Here is a 27,433-nt window from a genome sequence, read left to right on the forward strand (position 1 = left end):
TTAATAGGGATTGCATTAAATCTGTAGATTACTTTGGGTAGTATGGTCATTTTAACAATATTAGGTGTTCCTGTCCATGAACACGGGATATCTTTCTAACCCATCTATTAATTTCTTTTTTTATAAATTGAAGACCATGATTTTGCACCAATATTTTCATTTGCAGTCCAACATCACAGATACAATCTAGATTTTTTCCTTTATATCCTCATTTGAAATTTTAATTGTTTAACTTTCTTTTACACATATTTTTGGTGTGAATTTTAAATAATATATTTTATCTTTATCCCATTTTGGTTATTTGCCATCTTCAATCAGAGAGACTGAAAAGAAAATTTTAAATTAAATATTTATTCAAAATATACAAACTGAGATAAGCATAGAAGAATTTAAAATACTTAAACATTCAAATTAATTTTTTATAAGTTTGTAGAATTTATGGTTCTGAAGTTATTAAAGTTTAAAATTGCATGAAGACCTCAGGGACACCCTTTATTTACTTATTTGACTAATCCTCCTTATGCAATCAATTTCTCATCTCTGCTATCATGCCCACCCCTGTGTGATGCCCTCATCACTGTACCCATTATTCTAATCTCCTGTGCAAGGCTGCTCTTCCATGGGGATGCCCTGCTCACCCTGCTGGGGCTCTGACTCCCTGTGCCTCAAGGTGGAGGTGACCTCTTATCCTGCCTGGCTAAGAAGCTTCTTGTCCATCTTATCTTCCGAAGATACCAACTCCATGCTCTGGGCTGCCATGCCTTACCCTCTCCTCATTCTGAGGTGTGGATGTCTACATCTCTTAGAAGTGGGCTCATCTAATACGTTTAGGACTGAATTGTTCAGGAAAGGAAAGCAGGAAAAAAAAATGGAAAAGAAAGGAAGAGGAAGAAGAAGAGAAATAGTTAATTTGTTTTTAACCTTCTATCAATATATTCAAAGACATTAATTTCCCTCTAAGTATTATTTAGGTGCATCTCACAAATTTTAATATATGGTACTTTCATTGTCATTTAGTTCTAAGTAGCTTCTAATTTTCTGTTTAACCCAAGTGTTAGTCATTTATTTAAATAACATGAGACTTTCAATCAAATTCTGCATAAAATGGAAACGTAAAAGTCATTTTACTTGTTTTCTCTTTTCTCTAGGCATGTTAAGTGCCAATGATCCCTTTCTGGCTTAACAAAGAAAGTCAACAAGTATTTATATCTTTAAGATGCCATTTTAAATATTATCACCAGGGCAACACATTATAAAACAACCAATCAGCTTTATAAGCCTCTTAGAGATGAGGAACTATTTCCTCAGGATACAACAACAGTTTCTGAAGTCTGGATGTCTTACAAATCTTTGTTATAATTAAAGTTGTCAGGTCAGTTTTTATGATGCAGAATATTCTATGCTTTTCTGGCAGCTTCTGGGGGAATTGAAAATATTTGCTACTTATTTTGCAAAGACTTTTCACCAGCGTTAGAAGAGTCTTTAGTTTTTCAAGGCTAAATGTTGAAATGTATGAAAAGAAAAAGAGACAGTTCTGAAAAGCCCCAAATTCATTTGGAATGGGTTATATAAAATTTGCATCTATTTTAGTGACTTTTAAAGTTTTTTTTTTAACATCTTTATTGGAGTATAACTGCTTTACAATGGTGTGTTAGTTTCTGCTTTATAACAAAGTGAATCAGTTATACATATACATATGTTCCCATATCTCTTCCCTCTTGCGTCTCCCTTCCTCCCACCCTCCCTATCTCACCCCTCCAGGCGGTCACAAAGCACCGAGCTGATCTCCCTGTGCTATGCGCCTGCTTCCCACTAGCTGTCTACCTTACGTTTGGTAGTGTATATATGTCCATGCCTCTCTCTCGCTTTGTCACAGCTTACCCTTCCCCCTCCCCATATCCTCAAGTCCATTCTCTAGTAGGTCTGTGTCTTTATTCCGGTCTTACCCCTAGGTTCTTGATGACATTTTTTTTTTCTTAAATTCCATATATATGTGTTAGCATATGGTATTTGTCTTTCTCTTTGTGACTTACTTCACTCTGTATGACAGGCCCTAGGTCTATCCACCTCATTACAAATAGCTCAGTGTTGTTTCTTTTTATGGCTGAGTAATATTTCATTGTATATATGTGCCACATCTTCTTTATCCATTCATCTGATGATGGACACTTAGGTTGTTTCCATCTCTGGGCTATTGTAAATAGAGCTGCAATGAACATTTTGGTACATGACTCTTTTTGAATTATGGTTTTCTCAGGGTATATGCCCAGTAGTGGGATTGCTGGGTCATATGGTAGTTCTATTTGTAGATTTTAAAGAAACCTCCATACAGTTCTCCATAGTGGCTGTATCAATTTACATTCCCACCAACAGTGCAAGAGGGGTCCCTTTTCTCCACACTCTCTCCAGTATTTATTATTTCTAGATTTTTTTATGATGGCCATTCTGACTGGTGTGAGATGATATCTCATTGTAGTTTTGATTTGCATTTCTCTAATGATTAATGATGTTGAGCATTCTTTCATGTGTTTGTTGGCAGTCTGCATATCTTCTTTGGAGAGATGTCTATTTAGGTCTTCTGCCCATTTTTATATTGGGTTGTTTGTTTTTTTGTTACTGAGCTGCATGAGCTGCTTATAAATTTTGGAGATTAATCCTTTGTCAGTTGCTTCATTTGCAAATATTTTCTCCCATTCTGAGGGTTGTATTTTGCTCTTGTTTATGGTTTCCTTTGCTGTGCAAAAGCTTTTAAGTTTCATTAGGTCCCATTTGTTTATTTTTGGTTTTATTTCCATTTCTCTAAGAGGTGGATCAAAAAGGATCTTGCTGTGATTTATGTCATAGAGTGTCCTGCCTATGTTTTCCTCTAAGAGTTTGATAGTTTCTGGCCTTACATTTAGGTCTTTAATCCATTTTGAGCTTATTTTTGTGTATGGTGTTAGGGAGTGATCTAATCTCATACTTTTACATGTATCTGTCCAGTTTTCCCAGCACCACTTATTGAAGAGGCTGTCCTTTCTCCACTGTACATTCCTGCCTCCTTTATCAAAGATAAGGTGACCATATGTGTGTGGGTTTATCTCTGGGCTTTCTATCCTGTTCCATTGATCTATCTTTCTGTTTTTGTGCCAGTACCGTACTGTCTTGATTACTGTAGCTTTGTAGTATAGTCTGAAGTCAGGCAGCCTGATTCCTCCAGCTCCGTTTTGTGTTCTCAGGATTGCTTTGGCTATTCGGGGTCTTTTGTGTTTCCATACAAATTGTGAAATTTTTTGTTATAGTTCTGTGAAAAATGCCAGTGGTAGTTTGATAGGGATTGCATTGAATTTGTAGATTGCTTTGGGTAGTAGAGTCATTTTCACAATGTTGATTCTTCCAATCCAAGAACATGGCATATCTCTCCATCTATTTGTATCATCTTTAATTTTTTTCATCAGTGTCTTATAATTTTCTGCATACAGGTCTTTTGTCTCCTTAGGTAGGTTTATTCCTAGATATTTTATTCTTTTTGTTGCAGTGGTAAATGGGAGTGTTTTCTTGATTTCACTTTCAGATTTTTCATCATTAGTGTATATGAATGCCATAGATTTCTGTGCATTAATTTTGTATCCTGCTACTTTACCAAATCCATTGATTAGCTCTAGTAGTTTTCTGGTACCATCTTTAGGATTCTCTATGTATGGTATCATGTCATCTGCAAACAGTGACAGCTTTACTTATACTTTTCTGATTTGGATTCCTTTTATTTCCTTTTGTCCTCTGATGGCTGTGGCTAAAACTTCCAAAACTATGTTGAATAAGAGTGGTGAGAGTAGGCAACCTTGCCTTGTTCCTGATCTTAGTGGAAAGCTTTCAGTTTTTCACGATTGAGGATGATGTTGGCTGTGGGTTTGTCATATATGGCCTTTATTATGTTGAGGAAAGTTCCCTCTATGCCTACTTTCTGAAGGGTTTTTATCATAAATGGGTGTTGAATTTTGTTGAAAGCTTTCTCTGCATCTATTGAGATGATCATATGGTTTTTCTCCTTCCGTTTGTTAATATGGTTTATCACATTGATAGATTTGCGTATATTGAAGAATCCTTGCATTCCTGGAATAAACCCCACTTGATCATGGTGTATGATCTTTTTAATATGCTGTTGGATTCTGTTTGCTAGTATTTTGTTGAGGATTTTTGCATCTATGTTCATCAGTGTTATTGGCCTGTAGTTTTCTTTCTTTGTGACATCCTTGTCTGGTTTTGGTATCAGGGTGATGGTGGCCTCGTAGAATGAGTTTGGGAGTGTTCTTCCCTCTGCTATATTTTGGAAGAGTTTGAGAAAGATAGGTGTTAGCTCTTCTCTATTCATCTGTGAAGCCATCTGGTCCTGGGCTTTTGTTTGTTGGAAGATTTTTAATCACAGTTTCAATTTCAGTGCTTGTGATTGGTCTGTTCATATTTTCTATTTCTTCCTGATTCAGTCTTGGCAGGTTGTGCCTTTCTAAGAATTTGTCCATTTCTTCCAGGTTGTCCATTTTATTGGCATAGAGTTGCTTGTAGTAATCTCTCATGATCTTTTGTATTTCTGCAGTGTCAGTTGTTATTTCTCCTTTTTCATTTCTAATTCTATTGATTTGAGTCCTCTCCCTCTCTTTCTTGATGAGTCTGGCTAATGGTATATCAATTTTGTTTATCTTCTCAAAGAACCAGCTTTTAGTTTTATTGATCTTTGCTATCGTTTCCTTCATCTCTTTTTCATTTATTTCTGATCTGATTTTTATGATTTCTTTCCTTCTGCTAACTTTGGGAGTTTTTTGTTCTTTCTCTAATGGCTTTAGGTGCAAGGTTACGTTGTTTATATGAGATGTTTCCTGTTTCTTAAGGTAGGATTGTATTGCTATAAACTTCCCTCTTAGAACTGCTTTTCTGCATCCCATAGATTTGGGGTTTTCGTGTCTCCATTGTCATTTGTTTCTAGGTAATTTTTTATTTCCTCTTTGATTTCTTCAGTGATCACTTCGTTATTAAGTAGTGTATTGTTTAGCCTCCATGTGTTTGTATTTTTTACAGATCCTTTCCTGTAATTGATATCTAGTCTCATGGCGTTGTGGTCAGAAAAGATACTTGATACAATTTCAATTTTCTTAAATTTACCAAGGCTTGATTTGTGACCCAAGATATGATCTATCCTGGAGAATGTTCCATGAGCACTTGAGAAAAATGTGTATTCTGTTGTTTTTGGATGGAATGTCCTATAAATATCAATTAAGTCCATCTTGTTTAATGTATCATTTAAAGCTTGTGTTTCCTTATTTATTTTCATTTTGGATGATCTGTCCATTGGTGAAAGTGGGGTGTTAAAGTCCCCTACTATGAATGTGTTACTGTTGATTTCCTCTTTTATGGCTGTTAGTATTTGCCTTATGTATTGAGGTGCTCCTATGTTGGGTGCATAAATATTTACAATTGTTATAACTTCTTCTTGGATCGATCCCTTGATCATTCTGTAATGTCCTTCTTTGTCTCTTGTAATAGTCTTTATTTTAAAGTCTATTTTGTCTGATATGAGAATTGCTACTCCAGCTTTCTTTTGGTTTCCATTTGCATGAAATATCTTTTTCCATCCCCTTACTTTCAGTCTGTATGTGTCTCTATGTCTGAAGTGGGTCTCTTGTAGACAGCAAATATATGGGTCTTGTTTTTGTATCCATTCAGCCAATCTGTGTCTTTTGGTGGGAACATTTAGTCCATTTACATTTAAGGTAATTATTGATATGTATGTTCCTATTCCCATTTTCTTAATTGTTTTGGGTTCATTATTGTAGGTCTTTTCCTTCTCTTGTGTTTCTTGCCTAGAAAAGTTCCTTTAGCAGTTGTTGTAAAGCTGGTTTGGTGGTGCTGAACTCTCTCAGCTTTTGCTTGTCTGTAAAGGTTTTAATTTCTCCATCAAATCTGAATGAGATCCTTGCTGGGTAGAGTAATCTTGGTTGCAGGTTTTTCTCCTTCACCACTTTAAATATGTCCTGCCACTCCCTTCTGGCTTGCAGAGTTTCTGCTGAAAGATCAGCTGTTAACCTTATGGGGATTCCCTTGTGTGTTATTTTTCCCTTGCTGCTTTTAATATGTTTTCTTTGTATTTTATTTTTGACAGTTTGATTAATATGTGTCTTGGCGTATTTCTCCTTGGATTTATCCTGTATGGGACTCTCTGTGCTTCCTGTACTTGATTAACTATTTCGTTTCCCATACTAGGGAAGTTTTCAACTATAATCTCTTCAAATATTTTCTCAGTCCCTTTCTTTTTCTCTTCTTCTTCTGGATCCCCTATAATTTGAATGTTGGTACATTTAATGTTGTCCCAGAGGTCTCTGAGACTGTCCTCAGTTCTTTTCATTCTTTTTTCTTTATTCTGCTCTGCAGTAGTTATTTCCACTGTTTTATCTTCCAGGTCACTTATCCGTTCTTCTGCCTCAGTTATTCTGCTATTGATCCCATTAGAGTATTTTTAATTTCATTTATTGTGGTGTTCATCGTTGTTTGTTTCATCTTTAGTTCTTCTAGGTCCTTGTTAAATATTTCTTGCATTTTGTCTATTCTATCTCCAAGATTTTGGATCATCTTTACTATCATTATCCTGAATTCTTTTTCAGGTAGACTGCCTATTTTCTCTTCATTTGTTAGGGCTGGTGGGTTTTTATCTTGCTCTTTCATCTGCTGTGTGTTTTTCTGTTTTCTCATTTTGCTTATCTTAACTGTGTTTGGGGTCTCCTTTTTGCAGGCTGCAGGTTCATAGTTCTCGTTTTTGGTGTCTGTCCCCAGTGGGTAAGGTTGGTTCAGTGGGTTGTGTAGGCTTCTTGGTGGAGGGGACTAGTGCCTGTGTTCTGGTGGATGAGGCTGGATCTTGTCTTTCTGGTGGGCAGGACCATGTCTGGTGGTGTGTTTTGGTGTGTCTGTGGAATTATTATGATTTTAGGCAGCCTCTCTGCTAATGGGTCGGGTTGTGTTCCTGTCTTGCTAGTTGTTTGGAATAGGATGTCCAGCACTGTAGCTTGCTGGTCATTGAGTGAAGCTGGGTGCTGGTGTTGAGATGGAAATCTCTGGGAGATTTTCGCTGTTTGATATTATGTGGAGCTGGGAGGTCTCTTATGGACCAGTGTCCTGAAGTTGGCTCTCCTACCTCAGAGGCACAGCACTGACTCCTGGCTGCAGCACCAAGAGCCTTTCATCCACACTGCTCAGAATAAAAGGGAGAAAAAGTAGAAAGAAAGAATTAGTAGAAGAAGAAAGAAAGAAAGAAAGAAAGGAGGGAGGGAGGGAGGGAGGAAGGAAGGAAGGAGGGAAGGAAGGAAAAAGAAAGAAAAGATAAAGTAAAATAAAATAAAGATAAAATATAATAAAGTTATTAAAATAAAAAATAATTATTAAGAAAAAAAATTTTAAAAAAAAACACGGACGGATAGAACCCTAGCACAAATGGTGGAAGCAAAGCTATACAGACAAAATCTCACACAGAAGCATACACATACACAGTCACAAAAAGAGGAAAAGGGGAAAAAATCATAAATCTTGCTCTCTAATTCCACCTCCTCAATTTGGGATGATTCGTTGTCTAAAGGAGGGAAGGAAGGAAGGAAGGAAGGAAAGAAAGAAAGAAAGAAAGAAAGAAAGAAAGAAAGAAGATAAAGTAAAATAAAAGTTATTAAAATAAAAAATAATTATTAAAAAACAAAAAAACGGATGGATAGAACCCTAGGACAAATGGTGGAAGCAAAGCTATACAGACAAAATCTCACACAGAGTTATAGACATACACACTCACAAAAAGAGGAAAAGGGGAAAAAAATGATAAATCTTGCTCTTCAAGTCCACTTTAATTTGGGATGATTCGTTGTCTATTCAGGTATTCCACAGATGCAGGGTACATCAAGTTGATTGTGGAGCTTTAATCCGCTGCTCCTCAGGCTGCTGGGAGAGATGTCCATTTCTCTTCTTTGTTCTCACAGCTCCCGGGGTTCAGCTTTGGATTTGGCCCCGCCTCTGCGTGTACGTCGCCGGAGGGCGTCTGTTCTTCGCTCAGACAGGACGGGGTTAAAGGAGCCGCTGATTCGGGAGCTCTGGCGCACTCAGGCCCAGGGAGAGGGAGGGGCACGGAGTGCGGGGCAGGCCTGCGGAGGCAGAAGCCGGCATGACGTTGCACCGGCCTGAGGTGCAGCGTGCGTTCTCCCGGGGAAGTTGTCCCTGGATCCCGGGAACCTGGCAGTGGTGGGCTGCTCAGGCTCCATGGAAGCGGGGTGTGGAGAGTGAGCTGTGCTCGCACACTGGCTTCATGGTGGCGGCAGCAGCAGCCTTAGCGTCTCATGCCCATCTCTGGGTTCCGCGCTTTTAGCCGTGGCTCGCGCCTATCTCTGGAGCTCCTTTAAGCAGCGCTCTTAATCCCCTGTCCTCGCGCACCAGGAAACAAAGAAGGAAGAAAAAGTCTCTTGCCTCTTCGGCAAGTCCAGACTTTTCCCCGGGCTCCCTCCTGGCCAGCCGTGGCGCACTAACCCCCTTCAGGCTGTGTTTACGCTGGCAACCCCAGTCCTCTCCCTGTGCTCCAACCGAAGCCCGAGCCTCAGCTCCCAGCCCCGCCCACCCCGGCGGGTGAGCAGACAAGCCTCTCAGGCTGGTGAGTGCTGGTCAGCGCTGATCCTCTGTGCAGGAATCTCTCCGCTTTGACTTCCGCACCCCTGTGGCTGCACTCTACTCCGCGGCTCTGAAGCTTACCCCCTCCGGCACTTGCAGTCTCCGTCCGCGAAGGGGCTTCTAGTGTATGGAAACATTTCCTCCTTCACGGCTCCCTCCCACTGGTGCAGGTACCGTCCCTATTCTTTTGTCTGTTTATTCTTTTGCCCTACCCAGGTACGTGGGGGATTTCTTGCCTTTTGGGAGGTCTGAGGTCTTCTGCCAGCGTTTAGTAGGTGTTCTGTAGGAGTTGTTCCATGTGTAGCTGTATTTCTGGTGTATCTGTGGGGACGAAGGTGATCTCTGCGTCTTACTCTTCTGCCATCTTCCCGGAAGCCCCCACTTTTGAAGTTTTAACCTGAGAATTAAGTGTTCTATATCTTTGCTCTTTTGTTTTCTACTTAAGCTATTAATTTCTGAAAATAGTGACTTAAAAATTTCCAAGTAGAAGGTTAATTTATTTCATTGTTCTATCAGTTCTTGTTCCATATATTTTTAGCTATATTACTAAATACATATATGTTCATGATCATTGCATCTTCTTGGTCCTTTGTTCCTGATGCTAATATATACTACCCCTATATATCCCATATGATGTTTTTCATATTATATGTTCTTTTTTTGTCTAGTGTTAAAATTGCTATACTGGATTTCTTCTGGTTTATATCTAACTTGTTTAGCTTTTCTCATCCCTTTAAAAAATTAGAGTAAAAAAATTTTAACTAACCACCTGACTCAAGAACTAAAACAGTAACAATTAAATCTACCTAGTGCTTCTCTTCCCCTTCCTCCTATTCTACCCACCTATTTCCCTCAATGGTAATAGCTATGCTAAATTTTGTGTATATTATTACCTTGTTTTAAAAAAACGATTTTATGAAATATATGTATACATACATCATACATACATATATGTACTATATATATGTAAACAAAATATTGTTTTTTATCATCTGATTTTGAACTTTAAAAAGAGTGTGCACATTGTGTGTAGTCTTCTGGGACCTGCTTTTATCACTCAACATTATGCTACTCATATTCATCCATACTCTGTGTTACTGCATCTCATTAATTTTTAGTGCTGTAAAGTATTGCACCATTTGAAAATATCATCCTATCAAAGGATTTTAACTTTTTTGTGTGTGTGTGGTACACGGCCCTCTCACTGTTGTGGCCTCTTCCATTGCGGAGAACAGGCTGTGGACGTGCAGGCTCACGGGCCCAGCCGCTCCGCGGCACGTGGGAGCTTCCCAGACCGGGGCACGAACCCGTGTCCCCCGCATCGGCAGGTGGACTCTCAACCACTGCGCCACCAGGGAAGGCCAGATTTTAACTTTTTGCTATTACAAACAGAGCTGTCATGAACTCTTCCTGTACGTGAGTTTCCTTTGGGCACACACTTAGGATTGGTATTGCTAAAGCATAAGTTATGCAAATATTCAACTTGACAAGCTGATTTTATTTTGTCCATTATTATCTATCTATCTGTCTATCATCTATCTATCTATCTGTGCTGTGTGCAAAATACTGTATGTAATCTCACTTTATTTTCAATCTTTCCACACCGTTTTGTTTTCAGTATGGGTCTTGTAAGTTGGATTTTTTCCCACCATATAAACCAAGAGTTCAATTTATATTTGTAATAACTGCTGTTATTTAGAACTTATTCTTGCTATTTTATTTTATACATTCAGCATTTTGTATTTTAGGCTTTCTGATAATATGCAGTAATATCTCATTGTGGTTTTAGTTTGTATTTTCCTAATGGCTAATGATATTAAACATCTTTTCATCTGTTTGCCATCTGTATGTCTTCTTTGGTGATATGTCTCTTCATGTATTTTGCCCATGTTCTAACTGGATAGTTTTTTTATTTTTGAATTTTGTGTGTTCCTTATATATCACAGACACCCATGCTTTGTCAGATATGTGGTTTTCAATATTTTCTCCAAATTTGTAGTTTATCTTTTCATCTTCTTAACTGGGTGTTTCACAGAGCAGAAGTTTTAAACTTTAATGATGTACAATTTATCTTTTTTTTTTTTTTTTTTGCCTCACCTGCTTCAGGTCTCTGCTCAAAGTTCACTTACCCAGCAAATTTTTTCTTTTATCGATTTTGCTTCTTGTTTCAAGTCTAAGAACTTGTTGCTAGTTCTAGATTTCAAGGATTTCTTCTATCTTTTTTTCTAAAAGTGTTTATAGTTTTATGTCTTACATTTAAGTTCATGATTTATTTTGCTTAATTTTTGTATAAGGTGTGAAACTTACATCATAGTTTATTTTTTGCCTATGAATGCCTAATTGTTCTTGCACCATTTGGTGAAAGGGCTATCTTTCCTCCATTGAACTGCTTTTGCATCTTTATCAAAAATCATTAGACATATTTGTCTGAGTCTATTGCTGGATTCTGTGTTCTGTTCCATTAGTCTATAAATCTATCCTTCTGCCATTGCCATACAGTCTTGATTATTGTAGCTATATAATAAGTCTTGAAATTGGGTAGACTGATCCTTCCACTTTCTTCTTCTTTTTCAAAATTGTTTTAGCTGTTCCAATTCCTCTACATTTACATATAATTTTTAAAATAGTCTTGTCTATATATGCAATAGATCTCACTGGGATTTTAATAAGAATTACATTAAATTTGTATATCTATTTGGGGAAAATTGACATCTTTACTATGTTGAGTTTTCTGGACCATGAACATGGTGTGTCTCTATATTTCTTGAGATTTTCTTTGACTTTTTTTCATTAGTGTTGTGTAGTTTTCAGCATACAAGTTCCAGGCATGGTTTGCTAGATTTATACCTGAATTATTCAAACGATTGTCAGTGGTATTGTGTTTTTAAATTTTGGTGTCTATGTATTCGTGTTAGTGTATAGAAATAAAACTGATTTTCAATATTTATCCTGTACTCTGTGATCTTGCTGAATAACATATTAGTTCAAGAGGTTTTTGTTTGTTTTTTAGTTTTGTAGATTCCTACAAAGTTCCTTTTCTTGAGTTCCTTTTCTTGCCTTATTTCATTTGTTAGAACTTCCAACACTATGTTGAATAAAAATGGTGAGAGTGGACATTTTTGTCTTGTTTCTGATTTTGGGTGAAAGCATTTAATCTATTACCTTTAAGTATGATGTTAGCTGTGGGGTTTTGTTAGATGTTCTTTATTAAGTTGAGGAGGTTCCCCTCTATTTCTATTTTTCTGAGAGTTTTTAAATCATGAATGAGTGTTGAATTTTGACAAATATCTTTTATGCATTAATATGATCATATGATTTTTCCTTTTAGCCTGTTAATCTGCTGGTCTACACTGATTGAGTTTTGAATATTGAACCAGCCTTGTATACCTGGAATAAAATCTACTTAAACATGGTGGATAATTCTTTTTGCACATTGTTTAATTCTAAATGCTAATATTTTGTTAAGGAATTTCATGTCTATATTCATGAGCAAAATTGGTGTGTAGTATCTTCTTCTTCTTCTTTTATTTTTTGTACTGACTCTGTCTGCTTTTTGGTATTAGGATAATACTTGCTTCCTAAAACGAATTGGAGGGTTTTCTCTTCTATGTTCCAGAAGAGATTGTATAGATTTGGGGTTAAATTTTCTTTAAAAATTTGGTAGAATCCTTCAGAAAACCCATCTGTTTTTAAAAATAGACTTGATTTATTTTAAAGTAGACTTTATTTTTAAGAGCACATTTAAGTTCATAGCAATATTGTGCAGAAAGTACAGAGTTTCCCACATACCCCCTGCCCCTTACATATATAGCCTCCCCCATTATTAACAACCTTCACCAAAATGGTACATATGTTACAACTGATAAAGTTACATTGACACATCATCATCACTCAGAGCCCATAGTTTACATTAGGGTTCACTCATGTGTGGTACACTCTATGGGTTTGGACAAATTTATAATGACATGTATCCAGAATTATAGTATCATTGCCCTAAAAATTTATATGCTCCACCTGTTCATCCTTTCCTCCCCCTTAACTCCCGGCAATCCGTGATCTTTTTATTGTCTCCATAGTTTTGCTTTTTCCAGGATGTCATATAGTTGAACTCATATAAGTATGTAGAATTTTCAGGTTGGCTTATTTCACTTAGTAATATGCATTTAAATTTCCTTCAAATCTTCTCATGGCTTGAAAGCTAATTTCCTTTTTAGCACTGAAAAATAATCCATTGTCTGGATGTATCACAGTTTATTCATTCACTTACTGACAGATATCTTGATTTCTTCAAAGTTTTGGCAATTATGAATAAAGCTGCCACAAATATCTGTGTACAGCTTTTTATGTGGACATAAGTTTTCAATTCCTTTGGATAAATACCAAAGAGTGTGATTGTTGGGTCATATGGTTAGAGTGTGGTTAGTTTTATAAGGAACCACCAAACTGTTTTCCAAAGTAGCGATATTTCTTTTTTGGAAGTTTTAAAATTATGAATTCTATTTCCTTAATAGTTATAGGGATATTTAAATTATTTAACTAATATTGGATGAGTTGTGTTTTCTTCTTCGTCTGTCCTGTCCATTCTGCTATGAACCATCCACTGAGCTTTTTATTTTGGTTTTCGTATTTTATAATTCTAAAATTTTCATTTGTTTTTTTCTTTATATCTTCTAATTTTTTGCTGAGGCATATTTTGCATTTGTTTTAAGTATGTTAGTAACTCTTTGATGAAGCAGTTTTATGATGGCTGCTTTAAAATCTAGCATCTCTGTCACCTCATTTTTGGCATCTGCTCATTGATGTTTTTCATTCAGTTTAAGATCTTCTTGGTTCTTGATATCATGAGTGATTTTCAATGTAACTTAGACATTTTTGTATCATGTTATATGACCTTGGATCATATTCAAATCTTCTGTTTTAGTTAGACTTTCTTGACACTGCTCTGAGGATGCCACCCCACTGCTTCTAAGTGGAGATAGGAGTCCAGGTTCTCCATCTGGTTTCCATTGACATCCAAGATGGGGAAGGAGCTCCTCTTTACCCCTGGATGGGGGTGGGTGGGAGTAATATCTCCCCACATGGTCTCCACCGACACAATAGTGGGGTGTCCATGTTATCAGTGGGTGATGAGGAAAGTTCTGACTCTCCACTAGGAGACACCTCTATTACCACCCCTGAGGGGAAGATGGGGATAGCTCATTACTGCCAAATGGAGATGGAAGTTCTGACTCATCTCATGGTCCCCACTGACATGTTGGGGGAGAGGGCTTGTTATTGCCTGGCTCTCTAGTTGGATTTCTGTCCCTGGTGGTTGTGTTGGGGTGCCTCATTACATCCTTGCAAAAGTGGAAAACTAGACTTCCCACTTTACTTTTTCTATCATGGATAGTGCTGGGACCACAGTATTTTTGGTGTTTGTCTGGACTAGAGTAGTCATTGTCTGAAAGTTTTCTGTCTTACTAGATTACCCCTTTCCTGGTCCTTTGGCTAGAGTGAGCAAGCTTTTATTTTAATTTTATTTATTGATTCATTTGTCAGGGCTCATTGGTATTTTCAGGTTGCCATCTTCTTCAGCTCCGAGTCTGGAGCTGAAGAAAACCCACGGAATTCACCACTGTGTCATTCTTTAGGTCATGAGGTCCCTAGCTGGTCTGCCTTCTCTCTACATTTCAGAGTTTTCTTATACTAGTTTTATATCTAATATCCAGGATTTTTAGTCATACTTAGTGGGAAGAATAGAGAAAATCCAGAAGTGGAGGACCAGGGTGGGTTTTAACATTTCCATTTTACAGAAGAAAGAGCTGATGTTAAAAGATGTTAATGAATATGTTTAAGGTCACACAGAAAGTGAGAGAGAGAGCAGGATCAAACCTAGGCTGTGAAGTCCTGAATGTCAGAGTTGAGGAGCCATCCTTTTCTAGTACTTTTTCCAATACTTGAATCCTCTCTCTAATGTCCCTATCAAGTGGTCAACGTTGAAGCCATGCAAGAAAGTTCTGTGACTCCTAATATCCTGCTGCTTGCACCAAAACATGGTCCCTCGCTGGGTAGCATAAATCTCAGTTTATTGTATGGAATAACACGTCCTGTTATTTGATGTTTCCATAATTCCTACTCCAGTGCAAGGCACAATGTTGATGACCAGTAGCTACCAAGGCTTGACCTTGGTATTAAAGCCCAGCCTGGATAACTCTAGGCAAACACTGTCTGAGATCTATGAGAAGGAAAGTATGGTCAACTTCACCTTTTCTTTTATATCCATCTCTCCACAATTCACTAGTCTTCTCCAGTGTAGAGGATAATGGTGATCCCCTTGGATACCATTGGATACCATGGGGATACCAGAGGGGATACCAGATCCCCTTGGATACCATTTTACTATTTTTGTGCACCACCTGGGTTTTCTGTGCTTTCCAAAGACAGTATTTATAGCCTTTCTCTGGACTCCCTGGCTCCCAGAGCCTGGTTTTCCTAAAAGGCAGAAAGCTGAAAGTACATGGGAATTATGTCCCCTGGGGTGACCCATTTGGGAGCAGGCAACTATACGGTGTAACTTATATTCTGACTTCCTCCCTGAGAACAGGCTGAAGCTACTCTCTGGGGGGATTGTGCCTGGGGTGACATTGCTGCTTGGCTTCCCCCTCTTTCCCATCCCACCCCTGCTTCCTTCCTCATTTCCCTTTGTAGTACTTCTTTAATAAATCACACAAATCCTCTTTTCAAAGTCTGCATCTGGGGAACCTGACCAGAACAACCATCAAAGAAGTTTCATTGTGGATGCTTGTTTATCTGTAATGCGAGGGTGTGTAGCATAGTTACTGTGGTCACTACTGAGGAGGAATAGGGAGGAGTCATGGCCAAGTTGCCTTGAACTTGTCGTTATGGAGACAGACGTGCCGGGCTTCATCACAGGGCTGCTTTCCTCCAGGTATGATGTTGCTGTGGAAACACAGAGCCTGAAGCCTCAAAGAACACTCTGTTCCAATCCCAGCTGCTTTATCCATCTGCTTTGTGTCTCATTAGCAGATGGAGCCTAGCGAGACGGGAGGCTTTGACCACATCTCTGTTCAACCCAGTTCTCTAGAGAAGGCCCCACCCCTGGACTTTCTCCTGGGTGAGTGGGAATCTTGGGGTATTTTTGGGTAATATTTGCTAAATTAGATGGAGACAAAATCTTGTTGTGCTGCATGGTTTTCAAAATGACTGCTGGGAATCTCACTTACTGCATATTTATTTCAATCTAAGTTCACGTGGATCCATCTTAGACTCAGTCTTATTTTCAGCTTGTAGATTCTTTCAGCATTAACCTTCCTGTTCCCAGAAATGAGAATAATTATGCTAACTCATGGTTAATGTTTCCTATGGTCAAGAAAGCAAAATTTTAAGCAGAGTAGTTATGGGATGAGTTATCTTTCCATGGTGATGGCACTGATGCTGCAGTCTGACCACAGGTACCAATGTGGCCCAAGGCTATCGCCCCAATGGTTGACAGTGGTTCTCAATTACACTGCAGTGTGAAGATACAACCTCATGGCTAAGAGCATGGGCTTTGGTGTTAGATGGTGTCTTAGTGTGAGCAGCAGCTATAACAAAATAACATAGACTGGGTGGCTTATATTACAAACATTTATTTCTCATAGTCCGGAGGCTGGGAAGTCCAAGATCAAGGTGTTAGCAGATTTAGTGTCTGATTAGAGCCTTAGTCCTGGTTTGCAGATGGCTGCCTTCTTGCTGTGTTCTCACATCGGGGAGAGAGAGGGGACTCTGGGCTCTTCCTCTTCTTATGAGGGCACTAATCCCATCATGAGTACTCCACCCTCATGACCTCATCTAAACCTGATTATCCCCCAAAGGCCCCACCTCCAAATACCATCATATTGGGGATTAGGGCTTCAATATATGAATTTTAGGGGGGGCACAACATTCAGTTTGTAGCAGATGGTTTTAGGTTGACTCGAGTTAAGGAGAGAGTCATGAAAAAGAGATCTCTTTTATTGTAAAAGAGATCATTTAGAAATGGCAATGACTGCTACTTTTCATTGTTTTTGTTACTATTGTTGAAATCAAACTTTGCCACAACTAATTAAAAATTTTAAAGTTAATTCCTGACATTTTATTGCCTGCATCTCTTAAAGGCATCAGCTAGATCTGAGAGTCAAGATTAATTTTCAGAGAAAAACATCAGTGTCAGTTAGGGTTCAGGCAGGTAACCAAATCATTCCAGGTATTTCAAACAGAACAATACTTAGTATGGGGAATAAGCTGCCTACAGAAATCATTGAGAAGAAGCCAAAGTCAAGAGGACAACCACAGCTATAGTCTACCCAAGGGGCCAGAGAGATTCTGATGCCTCGCAGAGGCCCGGAACTGATAGGAAACTACTGCTAGCCTCATAGCTTCTCTGCAGCCCTAAGGGGGTGAATTTCAAGGGAACATGGAAGCTATTATTAAAACCCCCCATTTATGAAGCCCACGTATCTGATAAAGCTAGCAGAAGGAGAAGAGTAATTCTATCCCCTTTCTGCCTTCTATGTCTTGCATGAGTGTATCTTGCATGAGTGTGTCTCACTTGCATGAGTGTATCTCAACCATAACCCTGCTGACAACTGAGTTTGTGACATTTAGTTCTCAGGCTTTCTGTCCTTGTGATGTAAGGGAGAACAGAGAAGGAGATGGAAGCGTGTGCAGGTCCAATAGGCAATATCTGGTTATTGTTCATTTTATATGCTTAGTCCTCAGCATCCTAATTTTATTTCTTGGCACTTATAATTGTGAATGGGATTGTGATGTTTGTGAACTGGATGTTTCTGACTAGGCTGCTGTAATTATGCTTTTGCCCTTGTGTGGCTCTTATATCCAATAGAGAAAATTCACGATTATAAGCACAATGGATTGTTTGATTTTAGGTCAACTAAAAGTCAGCCCGTATTTAGTTAAAGCCGAGGACCTGAGACTCAACAATTACACTACCATTAACTATCTGGGATGGTAGGATAACAACAGCAATAGTGATAATGATGATAATGATAGCTACTGCTTGTCTTTACTTTTGGCCCCTGTTCTAAGTGCTTTGCGTCTACTGACTCATCTCTCCTCACCAGTCATATGTGGCACTATTCCCGTTTTACAAATGGACGCACCGAAATATCAAGAGGTTAAGTAAATTTCCCAGTTTCATACAGAAGAACCAGGATTTGAATCTCAAACTAGCTCTTAAACACTGCAAAACACACAGAAATTCTAACAGTCATACATGATTTTTATTCATTTGTTACTTTATTCCAAATTATTTTATTGGGTTCCACCAAAGTGTAAGTTTTCTCTGACTCTTCCTTCTGTTTACTCTTGTATTTTGTGATAAAATTAGTGGTTAAAGTTTATCAAGAGCTTTCTATGCTAAAGGATTTGCGGGTAATATATCATTTAATATGCAAAACAGCTTTATGAGACCTGGAGAGGTTAAGCAATCATTTCAGCATCACACAGCAAGGAAATGGCAGAGCTTGGATTCAACCTCTAACACTACACCGACTGGCCAATTCAGTAGCTACCAGCTAAATGCCACGACTGAGCACTTGAAGTGTGGTTAGCCTGAATTATGATGTGCTTGTAAGTGTAAAATGTGTACCAGATTTCGAAGACTTTTCACACTGTGGTGCATCTGGGAGATGCTGTGGTGTGAAATAAGACTTAAAACCTCATTTCCAGCCTCAATCTCTTCTTAGGAGTTCATCTAAAAGTTATTGAGCCATGTTGGCTACTGTGATTGGAGAAGACTTTATTGAGTGCCAGGGACTTGAGTTGGAGGTGGGGTGGGTTTGGGGGGTGGGACTCAAAGGATAGGATACATTGCATTTGTTAGAAATGCCAACAGCATTTTGGGGTTTAGGAAGCAGATCAATCTTGCTAGAGTGATGTGTTGTAGCTGAATCTTATTTGCTACAAATCAGTCACCCTGATTTTTGCCAAAAGGGGGTGTTTATTGGATGGATGCAAGGTTGTCTCCTACAACACAGGAAGGTAGTACTGCTGGGTCTTAGGTGGGACTGACACCAGGGTTTTGAAACCTGCCAGGAACAAAGGAAGCCACTCCTTCTTTTAACCTGGAGTTGCCTAGTCTAGCAACCCAGCTTCTCTCTCTGCTTTGTTGCCCCTTTTCTATGTTGACCCGCTTTTTCTGCTTCCCAGCATATGATGGAGAACGCTTGACTGATTGGAGTTGCTGGGTCCCTGTTCAAAATTAGTTGAGGGTGGCTCCCCTGGTGGCGCAGTGGTTAAGAATCTGCCTACCGAGGCAAGGGACACGGGTTCGAGCCCTGGTCCGGGAAGATTCCACATTCCTTGGAGCAACTAACTAAGCCTGTGCGCCAGAACTACTGAGCCTGCGCTCTAGAGCCCGAGAGCCACAACAATCGAAGCCCGTGCTCCTAGAGCCCATGCTCTGCAACAAGAGAAGCCACCGCCATGAGAAGCCTGCGTACTGCAACGAAGAGTAGCCCCTGCTCGCCGCAACTAGAGAAAGCCAGCACAGAGCAACAAAGACCCAACGCAGCCAAAAATAAATAAATTAAATAAATTAATTAAAAAAAAATTAGTTGAGGGGGAACCTGATTGGCTGGGCTTTGCTCAACTATTCTTCCTAGTCTAAATAATGAGTCAAAATAAACAAATTAAATAATACGACTGCTATGGAAATAACTGCCTCTGTATTTTTTACCTGTTTTTCTATCGTACATGAGTAACTTCCTCAACTTTTCTACCTCTCACGATACTTTAAAAAATACTTTTACTGCTGCATAATCATGTCACAGCTCTTAACCAACAAAAGCAATATAGTTACCTATTTTATTTAAGGATGTTCCCAATCCAGGTGTCCTGAGAAGCCCTTTCGGGTTTGGTCAATGTAAGTACTGTTTATTGTTCCCATCTTTTTTTGTTCATTTTTTTTTTTAATTTTCTTTTCTTTATTTTTTTATACAGCAGGTTCTTATTAGTCATCCATTTTATACACATCAGTGTATACATGTCAATCCCAATCACCCAATTCAGCACACTCCTCCCCACCCCGTGGCTTTCCCCCCTTGGTGTCCATACGTTTGTTCTCTACATCTGTGTCTCTATTTCAGCCTGCAAACTGGTTCATCTGTACCATTTTTCTAGATTCCACATATGTGCACTAATATACGATATTTGTTCTTCTCTTTCTGACTTACTTCACTGTGTATGACAGTCTCTAGATCCATCCATGTCTCTACAAATGACCCGATTTCATTCCTTTTTATGGCTGAGTAATATTCCATTGTATATATGTACCACATCTTCTTTATCCATTCGTCTGTCGATGGGAATTTAGGTTGCTTCCATGACCTGGCTATTGTAAATAGAGCTGCAATGGACATTGGGGTGCATGTGTCTTTTTTTTTTTTTTTTTTGCGGTATGTGGGCCTCTCACTGCTGCAGCCTCTCCTGCCGCGGAGCACAGGCTCCGGACTGGCAGGCCCAGCGGCCACGGCTCACGGGCCCAGCCGCTCCATGGCACGTGGGATCCTCCCGGACCGGGGCACGAACCTGCGTCCCCTGCATCGGCAGGCGGACTCCCAACCACTTCGCCACCAGGGAAGCCCAAAAGCCATACTTTTTTTTTTTTTTTTTTGCGGTACGCGAACCTCTCACTGGTGTGGCCTCTCCCGTTGCAGAGCACAGGCTCCGGACGCACAGGCTCAGCAGCCATGGATCACGGGCCCAGCCGCTCCACAGCATGGGGGATCTTCCCGGACCGGGGCGCGAACCCATGTCCCCTGCATCGGCAGGCAGACAGACCCTCAACCACTGCGTCACCAGGGAAGCCCTGCATGTGTCTTTTTGAATTATGGTTTCCTCTGGGTATATGCCCAGTAGTGGGATTGCTGGGTCATACGGTAATTATATTTTTAGTTTTTTAAGGAAGCACCATACTGTTCTCTGTAGTGGCTGTATCAATTTACATTCCCACCAACAGTGCAAGAGGGTTCCCTTTTCTCCACACCCTCTCCAGCATTTGTTGTTTGTAGATTTTCTGATGATGCCCACTCTGACTAGTGTGAGGTGATACCTCATTGTAGTTTAGATTTGCATTTCTGTAATAATTAGTGATGTTGAGCAGATTTCATGTGCTTCTTGGCCATCTGTATATCTTCTTTGGAGAAATGTCTGTTTAGGTCTTCTGCCCATTTTTGGATTGGGTTGTTTGTTTATTGAGTTGCATGAGCTGTTTATATATTTTGGAGATTAATCCTTTGTCTGTTGATTCATTTGCAAATATTTTCTCCCATTCTGAGGGTTGTGTTTTCATCTTGTGTGTAGTCCTTTGCTGTGCAAAAACTTTGTTTCATTAGATCCCATTTGTTTATTTTTGTTTTTATTTCCATTACTCTAGGAGGTGGAACAAAAAAGATCTTGCTGTGATTTATGTCAAAGAGTGTTCTTCTATGTTTTCCTCTAAGAGTTTTATAGTGTCCGGCCTTACATTTAGGTCTCTAATCCATTTTGAGTGTATTTCTGTGTATGGTGTTAGGGAGTGTTCTAATTTCATTCTTTTACATGTAGCTGTCCAGTTTTCCCAGCACCACTTATTGAAGAGACTGTCTTTTCTCCATTGTATATCCTTGCCTCCTTTGTCATAGATTAGTTGACCATAGGTGCATGGGTTTATCTCTGGGCTTTCTATCCTGTTCCATTTATCTATATTTCTGTTTTTGTGCCAGTACCATATTGTCTTGATTACTGTAGCTTTGTAGTATAGTCTGAAGTCTGGGAACCTGATTTCTCCAGCTCCTTGTTTTTCCCTCAAGACTGCACTGGCTATTCGGGGTCTTTTGTGTCTCCATACAAATTTTAAGATTTTTTGTTCTAGTCCTGTAAAAAATGCCATTGGTAATTTGATAGGGATTGCACTGAATCTGTAGATTGCTTTGGGTAGTATAGTCCTTTTCACAATATTGATGCTTCCAATCCAAGAACATGGTATATCTCTCCATCTGTTTGTATCATCTTTAATTTCTTTCATCAGTGTCTTATAGTTTTCTGGATACACGTCTTTTGTCTCCCTAGGTAGGTTTATTCTTTTTGTTGCAATGGTAAATGGGAGTGTTTCCTTAATTTCTCTTTCAGATTTTTCATCATTAGTGTATAGGAGTGCAAGAGATTTCTGTGCATTAATTTTGTATCCTGCAATTTTACCAAATTCATTGATTAGCTCTAGTAGTTTTCTGGTGGCATCTTTAGGATTGTCTATGTATAGTATCATGTCATTTGCCAACAGTGACAGCTTTACTTCTTCTTTTGCAATTTGTATTCCTTTTATTTCTTTTTCTTCTCTGATTGCAGTGGCTAGGACATCCAAATCTATGTTGAATAATAGTAGTGAGAGTGGACATCCTTGTCTTGTTCCTGATTTTAGAGGAAATGCTTTCAGTTTTTCAGCATTGAGAATGATGTTTGCTGTGGGTTTGTCATATATGGCCTTTATTATGTTGAAGTAGGTTCCCTCTGTGCCCACTTTCTGGAGAGTTTTTATTATAAATGGGTGTTGAATTTTCTGCATCTATTGAGTTGATCATACGGGTTTTTTTCTTCAATTTGTTAATATGATGTACCACATTGATTTATTTGCGTGTATTGAAGAATCCTTGCATCCCTGGGGTAAATCTCAGTTGATCATGGTGTATGATCCTTTTAATATGTTGTTGGATTCTGTTTGCTAGTATTTTGTTGAGGGTTTTTGCATCTATATTCATCAGTGATATTGGTCTGTAATTTTCTTTTTTGTAGTATCTTTGCCTGGTTTTGGTATCAGGGTGATGGTGGCCTCATAGAATGAGTTTGGGAGTGTTCTTTCCTCTGCAATTTTTTGGAAGAGTTTGAGAAGGATGGGTGTTAGCTCTTCTCTAAATGTTTGATAGAATTCACCTGTGAAGCCATCTGCTCCTGGACTTTTGTTGGTTGGAAGATTTTTAATTACAGTTTCAATTTTCTTACTTGTGATTGGTCTGTTCATATTTTCTATTACTTCCTGGTTCAGTCTTGGAAGGTTATACCTTTCTAAGAATTTGTCCATTTCTTCCAGGTTGTCCATTTTATTGGCATAGATTTGCTTGTAGTAGTCTCTTAGAATGCTTTGTATTTCTGCAGTGTCTGTTGTAATTTCTCCTTTTTCATTTCTAATTTTAATGATTTGAGTCCTCTCCCTCTTTTTCTTGATGAGTCTGGCTAATGGTTTATCAATTTTGTTTATCTTCCCAAAAAAACAGCTTTTAGTGTTATTGATATTTGCTATTGTTTTCTTTGTTTCTATTTCATTTGTTTCTGCTCTGATATTTATGATTTCTTTCCTTCTACTAACTTTGTAATTTGTTTGTTCTTCTTTCTCTAGTTCTTTTAGATGTAAGGTTAGATTGTTTATTTGAGGTGTTTGTTGTTTCTTGAGGTAGGATTGTACTGCTATAAACTTCCCTCTTAGAACTGCTTTTGCTGCATCCCATAGGTTTTGGCTTGTCATGTTTTCATTGTCATTTGTCTCTAGGTATTTTTTGATTTCCGCTTTGATTTCTTCAGTGATCTCTTGGTTATTTAGTAATGTATTGTTTAGCCTCCATGTGTTTGTGTTTTTTTCCTGTAATTGATTTGTAATCTCACAGCATTGTGGTCAGAAAAGATGCTTGATATAACTTCAATTTTCTTAAATTTACTGAGGCTTGTTTTGTGACTGAAGATGTGATCTATCCTGGAGAATGTTCCATGAACACTTTAGAAGAAAGTATAATCTGCTGTTTTTGATGGAATGTCCTATAAGTATCAATTTAATCTATCTGGTCTATTGTGTCATTTAAAGCTTCTGTTTTCTTATTAATTTTCTATTTGGATGATCTGTCCATTGGTGTAAGTGAGGTGTTAAAGTCCCCCACTATTATTGTGTTACTGTCGATTTCCTCTTTTATAACTGTTAGCAGTTGCCTTATGTATTGAGGTGCTCCTATGTTGGGTGCATATATATTTATGATTGTTATATCTTATACTTGGATTGATCCCTTGATCATTATGTAGTGTCCTTCCTTGTCTCTTGTAACCTTCTTTATTTTAGAGTCTATTTTATCTGATATGAGTATTGCTACTCCAGCTTTCTTTTGATTTCCATTTGCATGGAATATCTTTTTCCATCCCCTCACTTTCAGTCTGTTATGTGTCTCTAGGTCTGAATGGGTCTCTTGTAGACAGCATATATATGGGTCTTGTTTTTATATCCATTCACTGAGCATGTGTCTTTTTGGATGGAACATTTAATCCATTCACGTTTAAGGTAATTATCGATATGTATGTTCCTATGACCATTTTCTTAATTATTTTGGGTTTGTTTTTGTAGGTCCTTTTCTTCTCTTGTGTTTCTCACTTAGTGAAGTTCCTTTAGCATTTGTTGTAGAGCTGGTTTGGTGGTGCTGAGTTCTCTTAACTTTTGCTTGTCTGTAAAGCTTTTGACTTCTCCATTGAATCTGAATGAGATCCTTGCCAGGTAGAGTAATCTTGGTTGTAGGTTCTTCCCTTTCATCACTTTAAATATGTCATGCCACTCCCTTCTGGCTTGTAGAGTTTCTGCTGAGAAATCAGCTGTTAACCTTATGGGAGTTCCCTTGTATGTTATTTGTCGTTTTTCCCTTGTTGCTTTCAATAATTTTTCTTTGTCTTTAATTTTTGCCAATTTGATTACTGTGTGTCTCAGTGTGTTTCTCCTTGCATTTATCCTGTATGGGACTCTCTGCACTTCCTGGCCTTAGATGGCTACTTCCTTTCCCATGTTAGGGAAGTTTTCGATTATAATCTCTTCAGATATTTTCTCGGGTCCTTTCTCTCTCTCTTCTCCTTCTGGGACCCCTATAATGTGAATATTGTTGCATTTGATGTTGTCCCAGAGGTCTCTTAGGCTCTTTTCATTTCTTTTCATTCTGTTTTCTTTATTCTGTTCCACAGCAGTGAATTCCACCATTCTGTCTTCCAGGTCACTTATCCGTTCTGCTGCCTCAGTTATTCTGCTATTGATTCCTTCTCGTGTATTTTTCATTTCAGTTATTGTATTATTCATCTCTGTTTGTTTTTTCTTTAATTCTTCTAGGTCTTTGTTAAACATTTCTTGCATCTTCTTGATCTTTGCCTCCATTCTTTTTCCGAGGTCCTGGGTCATCTTCACTATCATTAATCTGGATTCTTTTTCTGAAAGGTTGCCTATCTCCACTTCATTTAGTTGCTTTTCCTGGGTTTTATATTGTTCCTTCATCTGGTACATAGCCCTCTGCCTTTTCATCTTGTGTATCTTTCTGTGAATGTGGTTTTTGTTCCACAGGCTTCAGGATTGTGGTTCTTCTTGCTTTTGCTGTCTGCCTTCTGGTGGATTAGGTTATCTAAGAGGCTTGTGCAAGGACTTGTGGGAGGCTTGTGGGAGGGACTGGTGGTGGGTAGAGCTGGCTGTTGCTCTGGTGGGCAGAGCTCAATAAAACTTTAATCTGCTTGTCTGCTGATGGGTGGGGCTGGGTTCCCTCCCTATTCATTGTTTGGCCTGAGGCAACCGAACACTGGAGCCTATCTGGGCTCTTTGATGGGGCTAATGGCAGACTCTGGGAGGGCTCACACCAAGGAGTACTTCCCACAACTTCTGCTGCCAGTGTCCTTGTCTCCACGGTGAGCCACAGCCACCCCCCTGCCTCTGCAGGAGACCCTCCAACACTAGCAGGTAGGTCTGGTTTAGTCTCCTATGGGGTCGCTGCTCCTTCCCCTGGATCCTGATGAACACAGTACTTTGTGTGTGCCGTCCAAGAGTGGAGTGTCTGATTCCCCCAGTCCTGTCAAAGTTCTGTAATCAAATCCCGCTAGCCCTCGAAGTCTGATTCTCTAAGAATTCCTCCTCCCGTTGCTGGACCTCTAGGTTGGGAAGCCTGACGTGGGGCTCAGAACCTTCACTCCAGTGGGTGGACTTCTGTGGTCTAAGTGTTCTCCAGTTTGTGAGTCACCCTCCCAGCTGTTGTGGGATTTGATTTTATTGTGATTGCGCCCCTCCTACTGTCTCATTGTGGCTTCTTCTTTGTCTTTGGATGTGGGGTATCTTTTTTGGTGAGTTCCAGTGTCTTCCTGTCAATGATTGTTCAGCAGTTAGTTGTGATTCTGTGCTCTTGCAAGAGGGAGTGAGAGCACGTCTTTCTACTCCGCCATCTTTTTAAAAATATTTATTTATTTTATTTATTTATTTTTAGCTGTGTTGTGTCTTTGTTGCTGGGTACGGGCTTTCTCTAGTTGTGGCAAGCGGGGGCTACTCTCCATTGCAGTGCACGGGCTTTTCATTGCAGTGGCTTCTCTTGTTGTGGAGCACGGGCTCTAGTCACGCGGGCTTCAGTAGTTGTGGCACGTGGGCTCAGTAGTTGTGGCTCGCGGGCTCTAGAGCACAGGCTCAGTAGTTGTGGCGCACGGGCTTAGTTGCTCTGCGGCATGTGGGATCTTCCTGGACCAGGGCTCAAACCCGTGTTCCCTGCATTGGCAGGTGGATTCTTAACCACTGCGCCACCAAGGAAGCCCTGCTCTGCCATCTTCAGTTCCAATCTTTTATGTATAAAACTCAGTCACACTCAGTAACTTTGTTCTCTCTTTCTACTTTCCCAGTATGCTTACATTCTATTTATATATAAAGTTGGTTTCATGATATTTTATTAGTTTGTCTTTAGATAGAGTGCATTGTGCAGTTCTGGAAGGCAAGAACTATGTTTTAATTGTTTTTACCTTCCTAATGCTAGTGCATTATACACTTTCCATAATCATGTGTTGAATGAAAGAAAGAATGAATGACAGTACATTTTCTTTCCAAAAAAAAAAAGGGGGTTTGCATTTTTATAATCCCATCTTTATCACCTGTCCTGTGATCCTTTTCTAACCTAGCAGTATTGCTTTTTTTTAATTGAAGTATAGTTAATTTACAGTGTTGTGTTAGTTTCAGGTGTACAGCAAAGTGATTCAGTTATACATACACATATATATATATATATATTTCCAGATTCCTTGCCCTTATAGGTTATTGCAAAATATTGAGTGTAGTTCTCTGTGCTGTACAGTAGGTACTTGTTGGTTATCTGTTTTATATACAGTAGTATGTCAGTATTGCTTTTTAAATAACTTGTGCTTTGGACTATCTTTCTTAGATGGAGAAAATATTCACCTAAGATAATTTTTAAATACTCAAAAGTCATTCATGTACATGATGAGACTTGGTAGTTGAATTGCACATTCCCTCTGGAAGGACTTTTCTCAGCAGGGATCACCACTTTAGAAATTCTCTACAAATGGTTTCTCTGAAGGGAGCCTGTAAACTAGAGAACACTGATTCAATCCCCTGTCAATCTCTGTCTCGTGAAAGGTTTCTGAACTGAATTATGCAACCATCTCTTACTGTTTGGTTTGGCTTACTCTAAACCTTCTTCTCAGCCATGTTCCTGGGCATGATTATTGCCCAGAAAAATTTAGGATGGAGTGGCCAATTCAGTCTGCTGCCATAGGTTCAGCTACCGAAGTGGATGTCTTGACTTATTTTCTGACTACAGGATCAGATTCCCCGGACAGTAGCCAAATATCTGCTCCACGTTATGCTATGGCACTAAAACTCGAGTAAGATAACACTCTTGCCAACTTTGGAGCTTTGAAACCTTGACAGTAATTATTAAAAACTACTAACAGTCCAAATTCTTCAGCAGTTTAATGCGAT

The sequence above is a fragment of the Phocoena phocoena genome, chromosome 5 (assembly GCF_963924675.1).
Source record: "Phocoena phocoena chromosome 5, mPhoPho1.1, whole genome shotgun sequence".
Taxonomy (NCBI): Eukaryota; Metazoa; Chordata; class Mammalia; order Artiodactyla; family Phocoenidae; genus Phocoena; species Phocoena phocoena.